The sequence below is a fragment of the Helicoverpa zea genome, chromosome 5 (assembly GCF_022581195.2).
Source record: "Helicoverpa zea isolate HzStark_Cry1AcR chromosome 5, ilHelZeax1.1, whole genome shotgun sequence".
In the NCBI taxonomy this organism is placed as follows: Eukaryota; Metazoa; Arthropoda; class Insecta; order Lepidoptera; family Noctuidae; genus Helicoverpa; species Helicoverpa zea.
The window spans coordinates 10995421-11018873 of NC_061456.1; the positions used below are offsets into that span (position 1 = coordinate 10995421).

At 36.6% G+C, this 23453-nt stretch overlaps 1 protein-coding gene across 2 annotated transcripts in view; it reads right to left on the reverse strand.

The window, feature by feature from the left end:
- The window catches only part of LOC124630346 (MAP kinase-interacting serine/threonine-protein kinase 1-like), a 73983-nt gene that overhangs the window by 46680 nt on the left and 3850 nt on the right, over positions 1 to 23453 (reverse strand). The window contains exon 2 of one of the 2 annotated variants that reach the window (XM_047164209.1): positions 4154 to 4264. The exons of the other annotated variant lie outside the window; for it this stretch is intronic. The gene's annotated coding sequence lies outside the window, so the exon portion shown is untranslated. The remainder of the gene's footprint in view (positions 1 to 4153; positions 4265 to 23453) is intronic. 2 annotated transcript variants of the gene reach the window in all.

Below are 23453 nucleotides of genomic sequence, written 5' to 3' on the forward strand. Positions count from 1 at the left end.
ATTTATAACTACAATATATTCAAACTAGGTACTTACAAATACGTAAATGCAGTTTACTTTGTAACTGAAGAAACTGCTAGAATATGTACCCACTGCACTTAAAAAACAATCATTAATTAAAAATTAACAAAATTGCCAAAAAGCTGAAGATCGGATGGATAGTTTACGCAAATGATGAAAGTAAAGGCGATTCAAGTGGAACTAAGACCAGACTGTGTGGCGACCATTGAACGGAAAAAGATGCGTAGGTCGGCCAGACAACAGAACGATAGGTTGACGACTTTAGACAGGCGTAGGCCACACATGGCTCAGATTGGCATGGGAGTCCCGAAACCGCGCGTTCATATGTTCGAGGCAGCTGTTTGTCCAGAACATTCTACTTACAACGATTATAATTAATTCTTTGAAACAGTCAGTGTAAACACAGCTTTTAACTGCATGCTACAGCTATGTACATCCAAAACTAAAAAAATAGCGTTTGTTTTGACGTCTCAGTACATAATACTGAAAACATAAGATGCCTTTAGCTACATTATCTTGAATGATGCGACATTGTTTTCGCTAGTTTAACCTTAATTAGTATTATCTTTCTAGAAACATACGATAGGTGTTTCGTCTATGTTTGACTAGAGATAAATTAAAGACATTAAGGAGACAAATAGTCTACTGGTTTCGGAGTGCTGTCCAAAGACTAAATTAACTTAACATATTAGTGGAGGAATTATCATGAAATTAAAAATGTGTTATACATAGTAAATGAAAAACATTATTAAGGAAAATTCTGGAACTATCAACAGTTGAATCAACTTGCCATGATGAAATCGTTGGAAAAGCAAGTAAATCGTAAACGAGGAATGCGCAAACGATACATACATTAATACGAATTAATGAGGAAATTGTATGAATACAACACATTATGTATGTACATAAATAACTTCATTAATTAAACTGTGATTCAACAATTGGAACCCACAGCTGTAAACTGAATAGACACACACCCTTGTCAAAAAGTTAACTGAGTCACAATTAGCAACCCTTTGTTTGGTTCAAATGCCATCGAAAATGCTCAATCGTGCGTGACCGTCGCTGACGTGGTTATTGTTGGTACACGTCTACCGTTCGTAACAATATTAGACATAGATATTTTATACGAAGCAAATTCAAAACCACACACGTCAACTATGATAAGCGACACATCAACTAAATCTATTGTCTTAACTCATTTACATCAAGGTATTAATAAAACTTACAATGTTACCTACAATGACTGTCCACGTTAATATATCATTCAGATATGTACATAATTGGTAACAATTTGACACGACTTTCGTGACTAAACATAATGTAAATGGATTAGTCACAAATGTTGTTGCCATTGTTACGTCTGTCGCGATTATACAAGCGAAGCAAGCGGCATCACCTACTTGGAGGAAGTGAAACCATTTAAGTGAGCAGTAATTAGTAGAAGATACCACAGTTGTGCTAAACAGCACAGTTCAGTTGGAACCGAGCCAGAGGGTTCATTTGCCGCTGCCGTGTATTCATCCTACATCTTAACTTCTGTACGTTATCAATTCTGGTAACCGTTTCCAAGTAACGGATCACCTGGTATTTCAATAAATTGCTTTTCACTTTTACAGCCATTTATTATCCAATTTATTTAACATGCAATTTGCATGAGCCGCTTACGTGAGCTGTTATCAAGTCCCTTGTATTCCTGTACATTTAAACAGCGGGAGAGTAGATAACGTTAATTCCAACGTTGGCTGATTGGCTATAACTTAGTTATCTAACTACAATCTCCGTCTTCCTGGCCGGTCCGACCTGTGCTACCGGTGGCCGGTCCGGTTGCAAATGGATCACGCCTATAATTTGTTCCGCAGACTTACATAGTTGTAGCCAGCGCCATTACTTTATTTCCATAGCCTGCTTAACCTTGGGCGAGCGAACATTTAATCGCGAAACTATCAATTACCAGACGTGACCGGTTTCAATACAAACAAATTGGAAAAATGACGTAACCCGCATCCTGAAAATTGCGTAACAACCGGTGTGAAGGAAGACAATGAGATAGATGATATGCCAAAGGAGGCACTTCCGTTGATTATGATTATTAAAATGTATGGTCACGTATAAATTGCCTATGAATATTAATGAATCGTTTGTAAATTTCGTAATTATTTCTGAGTAAGATCTCGTCGAAGCATGCATCCTTTCACCACAGCGGTCAACTGAATAGCATATACTTAGCTTCCACTTACGGAGCTTAGAATGAAGTAAGGCATGTCTATGCAGTAAAGCTCTGTGGAATGATCTTGCTTCGCATTCACGTTCATCTGAACGCGAAATGACTTCTAGTGATCGTGATACTATGTACAAACAAGGCAAGTATAATTTACTTAGTGAGTTAGTGCAAATATTTTAGGTGTGTCTTGGCCTAGACGTCGCCACTAGTCGTACAACCATTGTGGCTGAAGGTGTGCCCACCTGGATTTTATGCGCACTAAAAATATTTGTGTCGCTTTTGATAGGAACTACAATTTCAGCTGACACGATTTAACGTCTACTAATCAACTAAGAGTTATCTCACGAAATTCCAATCTTCTATTATTTTGAATTTATTGTTCATCGATTCATATCTAAACAAACGCCTAACAACGGCACAATTCCGGATAATTTTTCCGTATTAATTTTATAGCCGACCTTTCTACGGACGTTACCGGTCTGACTTGCAAGACAATTTTAAAATACCTCGAGGATACAGATAACGGCTTCATTATGTGCAAGTGGATGTAAACGGCGCTTAACATTGTTGCACAAGCAAGACACTAACAGAAGTGCGCCAACTGAAAGAGCTATAGCTGTCGTAGCTATGGATGAGTGTTTTTAAAAAACATGTTCGCACAAAGGGAAAGTAGCAACTGCCTAGTAACAAGGCACAATAATCGGTTGTGCGTGCAATTCCAAACAGCCAGTGGGTCACGCCTTCCGTTACGGCTTGCAGCTCAGACAAAGGGCGACCGGGGGACACACCTGTCCTGGTCGGCTTTGTAATTTCATACAAAATTACCTTAATCAGTTCACAACGCGCCACGTCCCCGTTTCATTGATTGAAAAGTAAAAGTAATAACATATATGTAGCATAAATCTATTACTGATGCAAATATGTGCAGTACATAATTATCGTTCTAGCCTAATGAACGCGTTAAACATTTCACTATCTTGCTCACGAGGACTACTTCTTTCTATGGCACCTTGCATATTTATGAGGAATACCTCGACCCGCCTTTTGACCGAGTTTTTATAGCATCCTCAGTTGCACTGGTAGCATCGCTGTAATTGCAACTAAATACATACTAGTACATACAACGTTATGGAATGTTTGGGGTGCATAGTGAAAAGGCCAAGCGAACCGTTTACATGCAAGCACTCACTCAAGCAATGACTGATGACTGTCCTTAATCATAGATCCTACACAATAGGTATACTTAAGCAAATTAAATCGTCGATAAAAACAAAGCCTAGGTACACCTTCTGACTGAAAATAAGCAAGACAAGGAAAAAATCCATGAACAATACATCTTAGAAGCAATTTATATTCCTGTTTTCCATTATCTGCAATGCCGTCATCTAGCAAAGTCAAGTTCTTTCACCTTCAAAGTGAGGCATAAAATACGGTGGTAATAGTGGATGAAGTCCAGAAATAAGTCCTAATAGATACTTGACAGCGAGCGTCAGGCCGGAGCTTTGACCGACAGTGTGCGTCAGCGGTTTTGTGTTTGCACGGAAATAGCGCGATCTATGAAAACTTTGGCATCCTATACCTTTGCAGGAGACACGGCCACCTAATTTCAACGCACTTTTGTGACCGGGAGAGGTGTAAAATGTATTTTTGTAGACATAAACTAAGAACCAAACTGAATATTTACGCAATATCCTATGTTTAGCGCTGTTGCCATTTAAAGACTCAGGTTTCTCAACTGTACTTTGGAAAGGATGTTCATGTCGTTTAAGTATGTATAAAATTGAACGTAAGTGTAGTTATAATTGTCTAAAAATAAATTAAACAAGCACTTTTTGCTGACTACTTCTCAGAAACTAATTAAACAGTTTCATGATTTAAACACTAGTCAGTTGGAGATACATTACGTACCTGGAAATCTTGTAGAAGGTAGGAAATATACAGTTCCGATATGGCTGACTATTATGGTTGGATGTAGATTTTCAATGAAGAAATCGCAGCAATTAGGGCAGATTTGGGTACCTGTAAATATATATGAACATTGGTTTTGATAACTATGTAATATGCAATAAAAAAACTGGTTTGATTAATGACAGTCGTGGCCGTCAAATAATGGTCTTAAAAATTGTAGGTGGAAAGATACTCTAATTAGGTATATCTGGCACACCATGTGAACGTGAACCGGTGGTTCACCAAAAAAAAATTACTTCAATTAGTATTTAACAGAGCAGTTTCATCATTGTCACATTTTATTTTGGTGAACCACCGGGACGTTCACCAACGCAAATGGAGTTGACGCAAATTTAAAATGAATTGGGCAATCTTCCAGACAACGGAAACCACCAAAACTATCACAAATTTTAATATAACACAGTTATCGTTCAAATTGCACACATTCCCCGATTATAAAGTCTGCCTACATAGTCCCATTTAACATACAGGCTTCCGTGTTTCGCATTCTCGACATGAAATTACTCAGACAAACCAATTGCCAGCGAAAACCACGTGCTATCTCAGATCACTATAGGAAACGTTATAATAACGATAGTTTAATCAGATATCACGAGTGGAATACTGCTGCTTTATCGTAGGAAATGGCCGCTGCGTCAATGCGGATGCTCAACACGCGTGAATATAACATGAATTGCTACAATTGAACAAAACAGATTGTGCTATTTTATTTTAATCTTATAATCATTTGTGAATTCACGCACAGTGAAAAGCGCGTGGCAAAACTGTAAACATTGCGAAAAAGCAGAGAAGAAGCAGACTGCGCGCGAACGACCACGTAGATAAAAATTAAAATAGATTTGGCTAGGCGCCGCGTACGCCGCCGGTGCGCTAAACAATGCTGGAAACTAGGTCGACAATCTGTTTACTGTGTCAAAAATGCGAACAATCTGTTTCAGGTCCCGCCACCGCATCTGGTAGGTAATAGAATAAGCATCGAGTATCGGTCTTGAATTACCTACTTGCAATTTGTATTCGATTTGCTGGATTTGCATTTGGAACAGCTTTTAGCGTATCTAGTCCATAAATTAGGTTTTGTGAATTAGCGTCAATCAGTCAGAAGAGTTATACAAGGTGTTGATTTGCATTTGTGCCATAGTTCAGGAGGAGGACATACAATACGTAAATAATCGATTGGAATTACAGTAGATGGGAAATAAGTAATATGCACTGCTTTTTTTGTCATTGTAATGTCGTGGTATTTCCGAAGTAATCCAATTTTATGAATGAAATTTATGACTGATCGTTGCGTATGCTTTGTGTTTGCGTTTGTGTGAGGGTGCAGCACGGTTTTAAGGCCAGTAACATACGCGCCAAGTTTAAATAAGGCTAGATGACATTTACGGAATTCCGAAAAAAAAATTAAGAAAAGAAATTACGTACCAATTTTTTTATTGATTTGGGTCGAGAATCATTAGCATAATTACCTCCTTGATTAAGGCACGGATGCAAATCAACAGCTTGTATTATACAAAACTAGGGTACGCCAACATAAACAAGTGGGCACAAGTGTAAGGTGGTTGGCCATGATCAAGCTGGCCTCCCACTCGGCGAACTCAAAACTTGAATAATATCGCCGCCAAGAGATTCATTGTTGCAAATAGCACGAATTTTACAAGTCCCATCGATAAAGATAACAGATAAATTAATGAATACGAAATTATTGAGTGTTCACGGAATTCCTACATTTCTTACATAAATGTTTTTATGCAAGGAAGAAAAGAAGTGTCCTTGTGGAACTATCTTCCGCGTTAAACTGTCTACAAGAAAGTAATTCTTGCGAATCATTCAATATACGAGCGTCGCGTCAATTAATATTTAAGGGTCAATTAGCATAAGGCAGTAATATCTGTAATGACATATTTCCGTGTATCAACATAAAGATGCACCTCGAGATGAGACATCCTGCCTCCATGGCAGCGTGTTCATTACCACAGCAATACCATGTTTTATTTATACTGCTCTTATTGTAAATCCTAAAACCGGTCGGAAAGCGAGTTGTTTAAGAAAACCCGTTTTAGAGATTATGATTAGATACGGTCGAGAGCTCCAAGTTCCAAGTGATTATGGTCTAAGACTCTAAGCTATTCAGGGGATAATTGAGTGTGACAGATAGAGTGGCGGTTAGATCAAGTCACAGTTGATCAGATTTAAGTTTCACTTTGTTTAATCGAATAATTTCCCTATTCAATAACCCTGTATACCTAAACCAGTCACTGTCAATAACAACGCTTCACAAACATACAATAAAACATAATCCGAACTTATTTAGTAGAAATACTGTTAAATATTGGTGTTCAATGTGCAAGGCATACAATTTATTTCTCCAATTTTACGATGAATAGTGTAAAATTACCAGTTTGCCAGTACTACAGTTTCAAAGAAATTCTATCAGATTTCAATCCATTAATAATAAACCGGCCAAGTGCGAGTCGGACTCGCGCACCGAGGGTTCCGTACAAATGATAGTTAAAAAGTGAGTTTCGCGCCAACCGTTCAGTTTAGAACAATCATAGTTATGGTAATTTCGTGAGAGTCAAAATAGTTAATATTTTTTATTTTATAATATAACTAAAATAGTAGGCCAGTACCTTGTAAAAGTTATTTTATTGAAGTTATTTATTTACAACATTTTATAGTCATCATTCAGAAATCTGATTGAAAATAACTAATTATGTCTTAAAGGTCATGGGGCATATCTGACCCGCTTTGTAAAAAGTGGCGGACATGAACCAAAGTAGTTTTAAATCGTGGAGAATGGTATGACGTTTCTTTGAATATAAATATTTTATTAAAATTCCATGGAGACGAATGTCCAGGATCGTTTGAAAAATATAAAAGACAAGCAGTTTCAGAGGATTGTACAGGTTGCAATGCTAGTTTTTATTGTTAAAGACATTTCATAAAGAAGGAAGGTGCCAATCCGGATGACCAGGATCTGATGAGGATCTGGACACCCTGAGAAATCGAGGGCAACTCTTGAATATTGTAGGCACGCATCGAGTCATAACCAGACATGTGAGTGTATTTTTGAGGGTACTGGTAAACAGTGAAGGTTTGGAGCTGATTTGATTATGGAGACTACAGAGAGTCAAGGGAACTCCCGAACGGTATGTTGCAACTACCACGTGTTTGGGCTTATTTTATTCGTATTGGCGAAGACTTTCCACAAAGATAGGTTTGACTGCCATTGTGGGATCGACAGCTAAGATCAGATATAGTTATGGGAACTCCTTTACAATTTATAACGTAACCTTGTGTTGGAGCTTATTTTATTTTAGGTGATGAGAATTCACTACTAACTTGGGTTAAAGCAGCCATTGCAGGAATGGGATCTTTTATTTTTGAGGGATTAATCACCTAAAGAGCCCCAGTTTCAGGTTTTTTTCGAAACCGCCTGACGACTTGTAGCTGTCGAATTGTAACAACGACTTCTAGAGAGTAGGATTCGGGGCTGCTGGCTTTACGTTTCTAGAGCCTTGACAAAAGTGTAATTCTGTCCCTTTCTTTGTTTTATAAAGTCGGCATTATTTTATTTTGTAGCATTTTACAAACAAATCCAACTTCAAACATATAAAAAAGCAACAAGAAAACAAAAGCAAGAAAGAAATTAAAAAGATATTAGGTGCATCGGTCTAGAAGTCGGTGTCTAGAGGATGCATCTATATTTATTTAACCACCGAGATCTAGACCGATGCATATAAACAGTTTTCTTGTTGTTTTAGAAGTTGTTTTTTTTTTGTAAAAAGTTTTTTTTTTTTATATAATTTTGCGGGAAATATGGTGTTACATTAGATCTTATTATGTGTAAGTTTGTGTACAGAAACATATTTCACCCTTATTACGGGTATGCAAAATACAAATACTTAAAACTAATCGAAAGCTAATATTTAAAACTAAAACAATATATTTAAAATAAGTTAAATTAAAATAGCAACTCTTAAATTACGATAACAAAAGAAGAATATGAACAGTACGGCGTTTAGTGGGCACCAAAACGACATTTACTTTTACTTTTGTTGAGGAACTCTTTAACACTATAAAAACTCTCTTGAATTAGCCACTTTCGTAGGGCTCTACAGAATTTGCTGTACGGCAAGTCAGTCAGTTTTATTTTAACTTTTGTGAAAAGTTCTCGTCAATACGAATAATATAAGCCCAAACACGACGTAACTAAAACATACTGTTGAGGAGTTCTCTCGACTTTCTCACGTCTCCATCATCAGATAAGCTCTAAACCTTCACTGTTTGATAGTATCACCAGACATACATCTGAGAATCAAGTTTTAATCCTATGCATGCCTACAATTTCTGATAGTTGCCCTCGATTTCTCAGGATTTCCATCATCAGATCCTGACCTGATGACAATGGAAATAAACGGCGAGTATACTGTTTCACTACAAAGAAATGATTTCTCAAATCCGTCAAACTTGGTCGTTTAAATTCCCCATTGAAATGAGGAAAATATTTGATGTTTACACCTGATTTTCTCAAGATTCCCATGGTTCACATTGATGCGACTAATGCCATAGTAAATCAGAGCCTTTATCATTATACTGTGCTATATTTCGTTCGTATCCGCCGTGGGTATGGTTTTCATACTAAGATGCCCAATGACCTTTGAATTATTTAAAATTTTTCACAGTTTAGAGGCCATTATATTTAAGAAGTGTTTGATATGAATTTCACTTTTTATTCAAAACTTTAATATCTCTACGCGTTCATGTGAAAAAGGGTAGGTAGTAAGTTTATAATTATTAAAAAAATATTTTATGTCATGTAAGCAAAAATAATATTTTAATATTTTATGTAACTTCAAATTTATCATTTTCGCAATTTTTCCTTTATCTGTACTATATAACGTTGCTTCGTGCCGAATTTTAAGATTCTGAGTTCACGGGAAGTACCTTGTAGGTTTTGATTCCCTAGCGTGTGACGGAAATTCGTCTAAGGTGTCGGTAAAACTGCTGTATCTTTTGATCGCGTTAACTTAGAAGTTTGATTTTTTCATTGCTTAAAGGGACAATAGACCTAGGTATTTGGTATAAATTTCAATTTGGTACCTTTATTCGTTCGTGAGAAATAAGGTAGTAAGTTTCATTTTATTAAAATATTTTTATTATATTATATAACAAAAAAAATGAGATTTTCGCAATTTTTCCTATATTTGCATTATATAACAATGCTTCATGCCAAATTTCAAGATTCTGAGTTTACGGGAAGTACCCTGTAGGTTTTGATTCCTTTGCGAGTGTCGAGAATTTGTTGAAAATATCGACATAATCGGTTGTATCTTTTGATTGGCTTGGCTTAGAAGCTTGATATTTTCACAGCCTAAAGGGACAATAGACCCGAATATTTCATGTGAATTTCAGCTTGATACGTCCACGCGTTCTTAAGATAAAGGGTCTTGACAGACAGACAGACAGACAGACAGACAGACAGACAGACAGACAGACGGACGGACAACAAAGTGATCCTATAAGGGTTCCGTTTTTTCCTTTCGAGGTACGGAACCCTAAAAACCACCATATTTACAATGGACAAAACACCAAGTAAAAATATTTTTGGCAACCGACAAAGTTCAATTCACACCACACTTAGTTATAAAATTAAGGAACGTAGAACAAGAACCGCGTCATTTATTCTGGAAGGGTCTTAGAACGTGGATGTACTTCATTACTATGCATGAGGGCCCATGTGAAAGGAGCAATGCTTTGGTGATTCCGTAACACTGGATACTCAGAATTCAGAATTGATTAAAGATAGGTCAGGGAACATTTTCTCTTGGGGAAATCCACTTATACAAAAGTACTCCAGACCAGAAGATAGGTTCGATCGTTTAAAGTCCTTCTAATTCGGTCCTAGAATGTTCTCCAAAATGGCGATCTTTATGTGGTCGTTACTCTATTCAACCCTCGACAATCAACGCCATTGCAATCTTACTTTATCTTATCTGGTGGTGACCACTACGGCTTACTTAATCAAATATGTGAACAGCTGAACATTCAGCCCGCACTCGTACCTACATGTAGTTACAGAAACACTAGATTCAAAGGCAGACGATCCATATACATAAAACTATTTGTCTGTACATCTACTTGTGTCAAAACAATTCGTTTCTACTCCCACCAGATTTGCATGGAAAATGATTCCAAAAATAATACCAAAATTTATTTTCGACCACGTTTTCAAAGTAAATAGTATGGCTTCCAAGTAGATCGGGATGTTGAATAAAACAGCTATGTATACTTACGTATATGTTCAGCTGTTATCATAAATTGTGTTAGTCATATAAGATAGTCTTAACGAAAGCGTAAGACTTGCTTCACATTGAAGTAACAACTGCAGGCTTTTTATGGGAGCGTCTTGTCTGCCAAAAGAATTAAGACTCCTATCTCAGTGTGCACAGATCTTTACTGGATGCAAGTAGACAGTACTTATGAGCTAGCAAAGTGGCAACTTGTCACAAAATGATGCAACTCTTACCAGTGTTAAGTCATTGATATTTTGCCACGTGTTTTCGTGTTTATTTGGCTTTTATAAATACCTATAGACATCATATCAGTCATCACGATGGCCAAAAGGTTAGAGGACAAACGTGATTTGGAATTGATTTCTGAAAAGCTTTTTATGAGTTTTTACATTTGCAGTCACTGGCATAGAGTGCGCATTACGGAACCTTAGCTGAAATTTCTACCAATACAGCTAATAGCATCCGCATTAGAAATATTAGATTAATACATTTCTGAGCAAGAAGTTTAGATCCTACAATATGAAAAAACAGAATGGAATGTGTCTCTCAGGGCAGCAGCTCTTCTTTGAATAATCTCTGAAGGTTGTCCCTAATCTTTGCATAGTAAATTATGATCAGAAGCTCCTAGGACACAAGCGCCCACAATCATAATTTATAGACATCAATAACCCTAAAACCGCATAGAATAGTTCCACAAATTCTTAAGTACCACTAGATAAGCACACCCACTGTTGCAGTAAGTAAACAATCTAGTTTACATGAGTAGGATGTCGTATATAAAGGTGCGAATGTTGCACAAAGTGGGTAGTTGTTATTCGTACACATGACCTACGCGCCGGAAGGAGTAGAGGCGACGGGTTCACTTGTTTCCAATGTCAGGCCTATTGTTGGTGCTGATACAACCTTGACTGCAGTTGAACTCTCGCGGCAAATTGCTCAAAAACAAATGAACGTAGGTAGATTAGGTGGCAACACGTGTTTTTTAATGGACTATTTAAGGTCTGTGTAAAATTCAGAATCGTTTTTTTGGGATGAAAGCTGTACGGTATCAACAATATTAATTTTAGAGCGGTTTGTTTTACCGTTTTCCTGCAGGTGCACCAGAGACCTTTATAGCGACTACCTACTGAAAATTCAGAGAAAATCAGTTGTTTTAATTGAAACCCACAATCCCTCCCATTAGTTCTCATTGTAATTTTCATAATACAAATTGTAACATACAACACTTGCTATCTCTTCGCATTCCGTGTTAGTGCTTAAGTTTATAAACAAGTCATATCAAAATAGTGAGGTGTAATAATGATATCAATTTCTGGCACCAAAAGTTATCACACGAAACAGTGAACTTTTTCACGTGGTGAACATTTGTTTTTTTTTATCCTCACGACGAAATAGAATAGATAAATTGCAACGTCTAGTGTCGGCTGCAGAGCGCTTGTTCAATCGTAAAAAAATAATTTTATTTATTTAATTTTAAGCCGAAACTGACTGCACTGCAATAACAAAAATTTTGTTGTCCTTCGAATTTTGCGTAAGTATGTAAATAATTTCATAGATTAGGTGGTGCTTGTCACATATTTTTTAGATATTAGCTAAAGTTTGCATCGTTTAAGAGTTCATTAAAATGGCAATCAAAAGTGTAAGTTTCTTCAAAAAAAAAATCGTAGATTACTTAACAGAACGTAAATACTCTGCTTCGTGCCAACTTAGGAATAAGTTTTACAACAATAACAAAACTATTTACTGCGCGCAAGAACGGCTGACAGTAAGCAAAAAACTACAGCTACCATACTACGGCACATGATCCGAAGTCACGCACACAGCCACGTGGATTTAGCAGATAAGTACTTACACGCATTGGAGGTACCGAGCCACCCAAACTCGTTCGGCGCGATATTTTCGCGCATAACCTCCGTGAACAACGTTCGCGACTCGGCTAAACTGTTCATTTTGCAATATTGATATAACCTTGAACATCTCCATATAGACGAGTGTTATGTAGTGGGGCATTAAGGCGCCTGCAGATACGGCCGGCTTTATCTGCCAACGTTTAATTTTAGTCCACGATAAAAAATGTACGGCGATCGCCTGAAAATCTTTGATTACATAAAAAAACGTTTGGATAGCAAATACGGATTGTAAAACAAACAAGTATAATAGTCGAAACAAGTATAGTAGTGAAGTGCGAATACGTCCCGCAAACAATATGCAATGTCACCTCCACGTGTTCGATTTTTTCTTATATTTGTTTACTCTAGTCAGTCTCGAAATTTTCATGTTGGTTTTATCGACTGTAAGTATACATAGGTTCCTAAAACTAATACGCACGTAACGTCGTCCATAGCGGAAACTGACAATTTTTTTAACTAAATTCGTGTTACGAAATCTCGAGTTGCTACGCAGATTCCGCGAAAACGACCGAAGCAATGTAAAAGAATTTTCATAAAATCGTTTTCCGCATCGTGTGATTTTCTGTGACTAATATTTTAAATAATACATATTCAAGTACTGCCGACTCCGACTGAATCACGAGTGTCTTAGTTATAAATGAGCCGACACACTGCCCCCACACCTCTGTGACACTCGGTTACATAACAGACTTTTGTTGTATTACATCGAAATAGTTCTGTTGAACCGCTTATCAAAGGTGTGAAATAAATTAGTCACTACCCACTCAATAATAAACTACCTACTGGAATCGAACAATAACATTTCTCACTTAATAATGTTTATTTATTACACGTACTTGAAGAATAAATAAAAACATAGTAATATGAAACAATCGACGTATACAAATATGATAGAGCCACAAAAGCTGAGGCGTGCCGGAAATCATTTATACAACCACGGGCGCCGAATTAATTATGTGACTTGAATTCGCTAGCGTTAATAAATTCAGTTTTATATCTGTTACATAGCTATACCACCAAACTGGTCGGAAACTCGTTTGTCTTACCATTTTATAGCAAATCCAGAAACTATTGCGTTTTACGTAAATTAGGCAAAGTGGTACGATAAATATCCGGCCTGTTTTTGTTGTAAATATTATTTTCTTTATCGATCACCTTAACCAAACCGGTTAGCAGGAAAATTAAAATAAACTGTTTCTTACAAATTAGCCAGTCTGATTTGAATTGAATCAGTTTCTTAGTATTATGAAGAATGTTTTACAGCTCTTCTCTTGAACTTTAAAACCTGAACCGAGCCATTGTAAATAAGTACACAATAGCTAAACTAATTAGCATGAATTTACAGCAAACCTCACTACATAAATGTTGCAAAACAATTGCGGTTCAGATTAAAGCACATAGCGGAAAACGTAACACACGCCGACGACATTTGAAAATGGAACGCAAGGAATTTATAGTGTCTGTACTCTGTAGGCAGAATCATAAACATGCCAATATCCACTGACGCTGGTGTCACACGTACATAATGGGTCAAGGATCAAGGCAGATTTAAAACAGATTTCCAACGATAATCTTCACAATACCAGTACGCCGCAGTAGGTCGTGACATTCGAACACGGAGAGTGATGCTTTTAGAGCTAGGTGATTCTCTTTTTGAAAGAGACGTCTTTGAATAAAACCTAACCTCATTTTCCCGCTCTTTGTAAGTCTTGGCAACAAATGCAGTCTAGTCATAACATTAGGGATATATGCGCGAATTGACGAGACCTATATCTTCTACATCGTATTACTCTGCCCGCGTACCAATGTAAATAGTGTCAGCGTTTGAGAACTATGAGCTGCATCGTCTCGTCACAAGGAAAAAGCCCGTAAACCTGTGGTTTATTGACCCTAAGGGATAGGTCAAACTGTCAATAGAGTTCATCTCGTAAAATATGTGAATCGAAGGATCTAATAAAAATGTATGAGTCCCACAGAATAAAATTCAAAATGTATGATGATTTTCAAAGATCGAAGAACTCTTGAACAGGAAAATGACACTTCGACTGCAATAAGTACAATCGAAGATGCTAGAAAGCGTCCCATGTGGCGAAATTTATGCAGGATTGAATAACAAGAGGTTTTTTTTCAAACAAGAGATACCCAAAGTAGTTGAATACCCACAGATACGTGTTCAGGACCTTTGGTACATTCATTAATATCACCGAGTCAATTGAAAAAACATCAATGTCGAAAAATACATTTCGTATTGTCAAAAATCCTTTGTCATCGATATAAAAATTCGCCGATAAGCAAAAATATTAAAATCAAAGTGAGGGAGTAGGTCAATGTCAAATGGACTATCGATTTCGGATGCGGATCGTAAATACTGAATCCACTTGTTCTACTTTATGTGCCCCTGATAACAAATGTAGGTATGATGACTACCTATTTCAGAACAGATTTGGTACATCAACGAACCAAAACCTTGGTTTCAATCACTACATCAAAACACTAAATTAAAATTTATTAATATACATGTAATTTTGATTTAACACAGCCCATATCAATCCATGAAAAAAATTTCAATTTGGGCCAAGGCCTGATGAAACTCGATAATATACATGAGTGTAGAAAATAAAACTATATTGTTTAATCAGACCAGTTTAAACTAAAAGTAATTGTTTAAATCAGTATATTGTAAATGGTTGGCAATATTGCGTCAGAAATTGCACAATGCTCCGAGGGCAGGTCACAGCTACAAGTTAATCTCGAGGACTTACAAAATAACCAATATCAGGTCAAAACAGGGGTCACATAGACGAAAATTAATTCACTGTACCATAATGGAATGGCCCGGTAACTTGATAAGGAAAACTCTCAAAACCAGCTCTGCAAAACAAATCCTAAACTAAAAATAACAATAAAATAACAAAGCAAAAAATCTGTTGTTAGAAAAAGACACCAGCTTCATTAAATCAGAATGCCAGCAGAGAACCGTTTGTTGCACAGAAAATCTCCATGTTTGCATGTCACAGTAACTGTTTGAATTTTAAATTAAGGGAATAGGTTACTGCCCCAGTTTCAAAGGCCATAGTTATACTTGGTCACGAAGGCAAACACTGTAAACACTTAGTTAAGTAATAAACAATATATCTGATAAATAGACGCGTAACTTCAGACTATTACAATTAAACGTGAGAGTTCAGTAGACAGACTTTGTTATGCTAAGACCATTCTGAAAGCATAGTTAAACCAAGTCGCACTTGTTAAACGAATATTAAGTTCAGTTCTAGTATTGTTAAATATTTCACCAAGTTTATGAAAACCAAACTTTCCACTGTAGGTAGAACCAGTTCGTTTACATGGTCTCTCAACATGGAATTTTGTTTTGTTATGTTAGAGATCCATTCATCTGTTTTATTAACATATGTCTACATTACCTCATAGAACAAGTATGCGGCCATTTCAAAATTCATAACATTCATATCTTTATCGATTAAACTAGTGAGCGTTAGGAGTTTATTTTCGCGAGGTGTGACTGACTTTCCCTGCTTTATTGCATTCTCTTTTTTACAATCAGCATCTCATCATCATCAGAATTAATAGTACACAAATGCAGCTCCGCCCAGAACTTAAATGCTAGTTACCGGAAAAAAAGGATCAATAAAAGACCTCTGGAGAAGCAGACAAAATATTCTACATGAATTTAATTATCTAGAAAACCCAAAATTTCCAATCTACGTACAAAAACCCTACATGAATAAATATTCATTAGAACGTATCTGATTATAATGCCTTTGATGATCAGGACGCGTACCGGCCGTGACATCACTATTTACCATCCATGTTTGATCGCCATTAATTACGTCTCACTAATGTTTATTATCGCCTAGTGTTATTCGCAGGTCAGTACTAGCAAGTCATAATATTGATTTTACAGAATAATCTAAATTGCAACAACGGTGTTGCTATATCGAACCATCTAGAACTGAGGAATTTGTGACGGCTTTTACAATGTAGGGACAAAACTACATTGTGATAGAAAATATGAGACATTTTGATAACAAGCTATTTTTATTATATTTTGAGAGGGTTGAGGAGGTCAGATAGGCAGTCGCTTCTTGTAAAGCACTGGTACTCAGCTGAATCCGGTTAGACTGGAAGCCGACCCCAACATAGTTGGGAAAAAGGCTCGGAGGATGATGATATTTTTATTATATTTTCTATATTTTATGGGCTCTCCAGTTTTCCTGACTTCCAGACCTTAGCACCAGATTGTAAGCCCAAATAATAATAAATGCTAAATATACACATTAGATGTAAAAACAAACTATTACTACATTAAGCTTCCTGCGTGCGTTTTAAACGAAAATAGAAGTTTGTTTTCATACAATCAAAAACCATACGATGGGCGTGCCGAAAAATTTACTACGCAGATTCGGCGACCTTACTTTAAATATTTTTCTATGCGACAAAAACAATGCGACATGAAAACAAATAGTTTTTTGGCGAAGGCAGACTACTAGATTAGCTGCAAGCACAACAACAACATACGTAGTAGGTGCTAAAGCAGTCGCCAATAACATTACGAAAGCAATCATGTCATTCACATAACTTAAAATTCTTTAATTTAAGAAAGAAATGTGAAATTAAATTGTATTACCTTCTTTTGTATCGCCATAAAATATTTTGAATTGTATTGTATGAGAATTATTCCGAAACATGGAACAGATTGGAAAATGAATAAATTAGAAAAGATGTCGGAAATATACATTGAACAAAATGTTGTGAAAATAACCCATAACGAAATGATTGACTACTTGTGGAAAGCTGTAAAATCTCTCACTTCCTAGCAAACTTCATCGCTTTGAATATACCACAAACAATAGGTCCCGTAATGGATGCAGAGACGTGCGGGTCGAACGAGTTCAGGGTTCCGAGACGAACAGGCGCTAGGCTGAAGGTGAAAGGAGGGCACTGCACCGTTCTTCGTCAGGGTGGTACACTTGCAACTTGATTAGCTCCACATAGAACCTGCATCGGCCCTTACGTCGATATCCGAGACACATACACAGTTACACACTTCTTAAAGCCTTTTTGTTCCTTCATAGAATGCTTTGATAAGGTACGTACCAACTTGATACTCATAAATCCTGCACCGACCAATAAAGTTATAGCATCTAGATTGTTCAGAGGACGAGTCCTATTGTTGTATTGTTAATTGAGCAAAATCAAGGCAATTGCTAAAGATGGAACGATGATTGATATTAATCGTTTCTTGAGATAATTTTGTACCTAGGTACTTGATAACCCTATGTAGGCTTTATCTACAGAGTAAATAAGTTTTACTTAGACTAGTATCGAAACGAGTCTATCCTTATTGAGGATAGAGTTAGAGGTTGAGTGCTGTCCGTCATGTAACACACTTTGATCGCAGTTAGAATGTTCGAATAGCTGTCCATCGCAATTTGCAGTCTTGTCTGCTGTAGCCCGTCTAGTCTTCAACTCAAATTACAGAGAGAACAGTCTTGTGCCATGTAACGCCGAACATTACTCCCGGCTGTAGATAATTAGGAATTACTATACATTAGCCTCGTAGTAGTATAGTAACAGTTTATTCTTAGAACTTTTTCGTAGAAATGACATCGCACTGCGAAACTCTTCTGTTTCAAGGAAACGAATACAGTTTGCCAAAAGTTTTTTTGCGCCTATTATAAAGTAGTTTTCGTGTGTCACATAAATTTTGGCAATGGAGGTCGTGATTTTTACTACCGGGATCTCGGGATTAGTTTAATATGTGCGAAATGTATCGATAAACCTTGGTAGTATAAAATTATGACTGGAATTGTGACATAAATAAGAGAATTGCTCGTGAGTAATGACATCAAATTCTACATGAAGCAGCATAAGCCAGAAGCACTAATAGGAAATTAAATCAGGTTTTGTAATAACATTAGCACCAATACAATTGCTTATTAGATTAGGACGCGAGCAGCGATTTTCCAATTCATACGGCTTCTCGATATTAATGCCACTTGAACGTTCTAAATCGTCTACAATAATAATTCAGTGCTCATATTCTAAAATAGTATTTGTAAGAGACCTTATCTTCTGTTCAGAACAACCTACGTTGTAATATCAATAGCACAGATCAAAGATGTATTCCATTGGTGCTTAGGTACCGTGTTTATCTGATTAGGCATAAAGACTTGAAATACGCACCGTACACCGTGACCAAAACCTGCTGAACGATACCTGCCTGAAAAATAAAGCGTGATCAACACCGACTGCTGTATTGAGTTATCCACAGCTTTACCTGATGAACCCGGTAAGAAAGAACTTTCAACTCTTAAGTGTGACCGAAGACCGTCGCTAACAAATTGCATAGCGTATCCGTCATTTACAGGTGCAGCGTCTGCCCGGACAATTCAATACTAACGAGACAGCGTTGTTGACAATGTCAACGAAGACACAATCAAGTGAGATGAAAAGATGGCACTGGATGCCTGAAACAACAAAGTCTGATCGACATTAAAACGCCCTCAGAGCGTACTTATAGTTTGTCATGCTGTTTTTTCGTTCAATACACGCGATGGCTATTCGCTCCGTTCAGTGCCGACAAGTCGACAACGTCAGCGGTGCGACAACCGGCCGTGACCGCGTTGCGTTGCCAGCAACAGCCTGCCCTCCTCAGGGCACTAAACTATGACTTGCGTAATAATATGTATTACATTACGCTTCGTACCTACCTATATAAATTCTGCTATGTGAGCTTTTGCGCACAAATTCGTCCCGAATTGGCCGTGTACTCGGCTATCAATTCAAATTAAGAAAATTTTGTCATCAATATTTTGGGATCGTCTGTTTTCAGGAATGGAAATTGGAAATCTGCCACCTAGTAGAGAAAACTAGAGTGTATATGTATATTTACGGATTCATTGCTAATCTACGAAGATGAAAGTAGCTGCTTATCATCCTGCGAAAGTTGTAAAAGCCAAGTGAGGCAAGGAGCTTGTTCTTAGATAATGTCATGTGCTTAAGCTACTTACGATCTACACATCCAAACATATGCACTTAGCGATATTAAAACATGTTTCACTTAAAGTTCAGCTTACCCTGCAAGTAAGTAGAAAGCTGAGAGATATTCCAAGAACCAGATCTATGTTATTAAAATAAATTAGAAATTGTGTATTCTACTTGAGCTGATTTGTAGCAAATATTGGAGAAGGATGACCTAAATGCCGCTGATGTGGATGCCTCTGCCTTCCGTGTGTTTAGGGTCGGAGGTCCGTTTGGCCGGCCCGTCAAATATTTGAAAGGCCTATGGATATTTGCACGAAACTATTATGTAAGGACTTACAAAGTATGACTTAACAAATCACACAGAGCCCTCGCCAAGTCGAGTATTGGAATTCGAAATGTCAGTACAGTTCCTCGGAGCGTTAGCTTCAAATATATTTTGCAAAAATTATGTATGGCAGCTGGGTAAACTTTTTATTTTATCTCAGCATAGAATTCTTATTTATGAAAATAGTTTTATGCACATAGACGACCCACTTTCAGTTTTCTAATAGGAATGTTTCAAAAGTTTCTTTAGACATCAATATAAAAGTTAATCGTCGAAAGAGATCAGCTTCAGAGAAAATGATTTAACGCGTTGGCCTAGTTTCCACAGTTCTTATCATCTTCTTGATTTTCGTTTTGCTCACATTTTTACAATATTTCACCAAAAGTCGTATTCAAATTGTTGTTGACATTATACATATACTTCATTTTACTGCAATTAAAACAACCCGGACATATCTTGACTTTCTTTAATGCATTACAATTCATTAACCAAGAACAATAACTGTGTTTTCTTTATCCACATTATCTGCTTACAATAAACAAGTTAAATGACTATCTAAGATATTATCTAGATGTTATTATTTCTGCTTATACGTGGCGCTATGAAGTGCATATTTAGTTAACCCCGTGGGCAGGGAAATCAAAACGAAACTAAGATTGTACGGAGGTCGTGTCCGGTCATCTTAATACAGATGCAAACTTCATCTGTTTGTACGGGACTGAAATAAATCACGCCTGAACAAAGTGATGAGATATAAAAACTATAGGATATAGAACATTTTACATAACCAATATAGGAAGACCATTTGGGACATGTAGCTAGAGTACCCTAGAATTATACTTATGGATGGATCTAACTAAAACTTTCAACTATACTTACATGCTTTCGGTATCCATGATTTAAGGTAGATTTTAGGCCTTAGAGAAGTGGAAGATGCCTGCTATCTTCGTTGGAACAAGAATGTTAGGTCTTAAGCTTATCTATACTAATATTATAAAGAGAAAAACTATGTTTGTTTGTTTGTTTGGTTGTAATGGATAAACTCAAAAACTACTGGACCGATTTTAAATATTCTTTCTCCATTAGAAAGCTATATTATCTGCGAGTAACATAGGCTATATTTTATCCCGGTGCGGGCAGTAGAACTCCCACGGGACGCGGGTGAAACCGCTGGAAAACGGCAAGTGTTTTCATACATGCAACCAAAGTGTGACGTAACTCGCCCTAACTCTTGACCTACAGCTAAGAGTGTTCGTCGTGTAAACTGAAAATTTACAGGAATCCCAATGCTTAAAACACCGATTTCTTTAGCTCCATAACCACTTTTATTCCATATCTGTTATAACCTTGCAAGATTATAAGCATACTGAAGACTCCTTATCCTATACAAATAGATTGTGGATACAAGTACTTTACACGGCGTAGACAGTAAGTACTCAAACATTAAATAAATAATATACAGAGAAGTTAAAACATTTACGCCCAACACACTTGGAAATTGCAAAGCAAACTTACATAATGGAAATCCGCCCATATTTGCTTGAACTAAACCATTGTATACCTACAAAATGGACGAAAGGAATCCAACACTGACGATGGTTACATTTGTGAACATATCACGAAACGATTTGACTTAATTTGAATATTCTGTATCCACATAAATGAGTGACATTAAATCTTAAGTAAAACAAAATAGAGTTTATCTTCAAAGTATAGAAACCTCTTCCCAATGTGCCTCACGTCTTAGACGCCTACGGACTCATTAAAATGTATTGTTGGCCGAAAGAGCTTTCTTTGTTGTTAGCGATGTGATAAGTAAGTAATAGGATTGGCAACATTATCGTATATCATACCTTTATTGCAAGACTATGGCAATAAAAATGTCACAAATGTTATCGGGAACTATGAATTATCTGTTCTGACTTCTAACTTCTAGCATAGTTTTACTTTCTTTAGTGTAATTTCTTGCAAATTATCTAGATGCGTGAACAGCGCGTGTTTTTATGCGTGTTTTACTTTTTATCTGGCTGTGCAAACGTCTTTGTGAGTCTACTCGCCACACGAAGATAATATCGGTAGGCGATAGGTAACGGGCCCCTACCACAACAAATGCGTACAAAGCTCGCGCGCCGTGGAATATAGAAGTAAGATTCAAGGCTAGAGCTTTTAAAATTCCGTGCATTGAATTCACAACGACTGACAACAAAAGGTTTGTTTGAATCTATATTGTATCCGGAGAATAAATCAGTATGTACATTCCTACATGTACCTACCTACAATATTAACTAAATTAATTTGAATAAGTGTTTGCTTGCAAAATGCATCGCATCACCTCCAACGAATTCATTTTAAGGCTCAAATGTAAAATAACTTGATTGTCGCTACCTATCGCCGTAAAAAAATAGTTTCCCCAGAAATAATTGTCTGATAAGGATAATGAAAAAGTTGTTTACTGAAAGACTTAGTAAACAGACCGTCGTAAAATATAATCTTGTGCATAATTTCTATTCTTTATTATTTTTATCGCGTTGTTATTCTCTATGCAAATCTATTTCAAGAACACTTCAGCGATAAAGGAAAATAATGAAGATTACATGATTACTAACGCATTATTGAAAGAAGGTGGCAAATATGAAACTGATGATAGAAAGCAGACATACAAAGTTAAAATGCGGACGATGACTGATAATAAAACATATGAGGCTATCAACGGGCATCCAAACGATACAGCATTAGATACTACTACAATAAAGTAGCAAACAATATTAGTGAAAATTTCATCAGAAACTTATACAAGAGCAAAACCATATAAAGAAAACAAAAATTAAGATACAACACTTCAACAAATGGTAGACCTTAAGATATAAGGGGCAACGACAATGACCTCATGAATTTCGAAGCACCCTGACTGGATAAACACCTAATCACAATACAAGAGAGGGCCGAAGCATTAATATTTACCAAGATGTAAGATTGAAACATTATGTCCAAGATTGAATAAGTCATTGCTTCCAGAGAAAGAGGCGAAAAAAGAAAATAATAACTCGTATAAGAGCCGCTGAAAAGGTAGAAGTAACAAACAACATAAATAAGGGGCAAGTAAACAGTAAGGAATTTGATGACAGAGGGAAAATTGATTTTATGCAATCTAATGATTTTCCTAAGTAAGATCTGAAAATATATTTATAAACAGTCTGTCAATAATGAACAATTTCTCGATAGAATTTTAGAAAAACACATTATACCGTAGCAATCTTTATCAGCAATACTTTACACACCATGCTTTTTCATGTCTAAGAACATCCGTGTAGCATTGTTCAAATTCAGTGGCTGATTCAATAAGCATCAGTTATCGAAGGTTATTTGTCACCCATTTTAAATTCCCTATCGCTGCTGTAATAAACGATATCATTAAATCATTATCATACACGTCTGCCAGTAGCCCAGTCTGAGTAAACGTGGTGTAAGAACTACTAGGTAACTAGGTATTAGTCATTATATACATAAAATCACGAATATTTTTACTACCCTAGTTCTGCCAAGCCTTACCAATTGCATTGCTCATGCATGGTGACTCATATGTAACACATTTTATCAACGATGTTTTTAGATTACGAAAAGACATGCCGTCTACAGAGGGAAACGAAATTTTCGGATTATTTTCGATTGGATAACAGTGTGTAGTAATATAAATCAAGCCTATA